This window comes from Chiloscyllium punctatum, chromosome 36 (assembly GCF_047496795.1).
Source record: "Chiloscyllium punctatum isolate Juve2018m chromosome 36, sChiPun1.3, whole genome shotgun sequence".
NCBI lineage: Eukaryota > Metazoa > Chordata > Chondrichthyes > Orectolobiformes > Hemiscylliidae > Chiloscyllium > Chiloscyllium punctatum.
The window spans coordinates 33,610,400-33,611,906 of NC_092774.1; the positions used below are offsets into that span (position 1 = coordinate 33,610,400).

The 1,507-nt window shown below is 48.0% G+C and overlaps 1 non-coding gene across 1 annotated transcript; it reads right to left on the reverse strand.

Moving 5' to 3' along the window:
• Window positions 1–529: 529 nt before the first annotated feature.
• trnan-guu (transfer RNA asparagine (anticodon GUU)) lies at window positions 530–603 on the reverse strand. The gene has a single exon. It is a non-coding gene; the product is annotated as a tRNA-Asn (tRNA).
• Window positions 604–1,507: the final 904 nt, after the last annotated feature.

Genomic DNA, 1,507 nt, shown 5'->3' on the forward strand with positions numbered 1-1,507 from the left:
AAGTGTTCACGCCTGCGTGGGGAAACCGCAATGGATTTCAAGTCCATCGCATTAAGCACTCGGCCCACGAATACAGAACCACACTGACAGCTTTATTTCCCAGGTCTGTCTGCCTGTGGAGCCGAGAAAGTGTGAATCATCGCAGAGTTTGTTTGAATCCAATCACGTCACAGTGATTCGAAAGGGTTATATATCTGCCTACGGCTAATGCAGTTGTTTCATCCCAAAAGATGAAATGAACTTTCAGTAAAAACCAAAACGACAAATTGCAGGAGGAACTGAGAAGGTCAGGCAACCTCTGTGGAAAGAGAATCAGAGACAACATTTCAGAATTCTGGTTTCCCCGAAGGTACTGTCAAACCTGCCGAGTTTCTCTTTCGGTCTCGTCTTCTCAGCATCCGCAGTCCCTTCCGTTAGACATTAATTCAATTCAGAACCCCCTTGTGGAGAAGATTTCCGTTTGGGGATCATTTTCTCGACCCCATCAAAAGCGTACTGTTTCGAAGCCAAGGAAGAGCAGCAAACACACCGCCCCTGGGTGGGCTCGAACCACCAACCTTTCGGTTAACAGCCGAACGCGTTGACCAATTGCGCCACAGAGCCGGGGGGGGGGGGGGGGGGGGGCGTCCACCATCGCTTAGGGGAGTCTATTAGTGAATTCATAATTCAGCCTCCCCGCCGAGAATTACAATTGTCGTCTATCAGTTTTACTTTTCCATAATCAAGCCCGGGAGATCTCTTGTGGAGATACCAGGGACAGTATGCAGACACATCCATGTCACGAGGAACTAGCTTTCTTACTCCGGGGCCGTCGCCCTTCCAGCCTTTCAGTGTTTTGCCTGTTCCCGAGTTCTCTCATTGGCTCGGAGGCGAGAAGGGGTTTGAATTCCTGATGTGCAGGAACGACAATTCTTTCAATGTCTCAGATCAGTTCATGTCTCGAGAACATCAGAGTCAACCTCCCGGCCTCTTCAACAAGGGGACGGTGTCTGGACTGTCTCTGCTCAATCGGACAGGTCATCTTTCATTCTCCTCTAAATCCACTTCCCAAAGAGTTTCTCAAGGTTCACAAAGCTGGAGACTGGGATTTCTGTTTTACTTCATGAACATTTTTCCATTTCCTAACTGACAATATTTTGCCAAAATCTCTTCCCAAGTGTACGCCACGCTTCGTTTCCAGGGATGAGGAATTTCCATGTTGGCGAGACATGCCCAAGGTTGGGAATGTTCAATTTGGAGCAAAGAAAGTTAACTGGAGATTTCCTGGGGCTGTTGGTCATGATGGGAGAAGAAGCGGTGGGAATGGACAGATTAATGATCAGAAGAACCAATTGGCACTGACCAGAGTCAGTTACCAGAGGACAGGGATTGAAGTTCTTGAATGAAATGCAGCACTTGTGCCTAATAAACACAGAGAATACTGCAGAAAGCCAACAGGTCGAGCAGCATCTGTGGAAAGGGAAACAGAGCTGACGTATTGAGTCTCGGACGTTGTTTGTTCAGAACC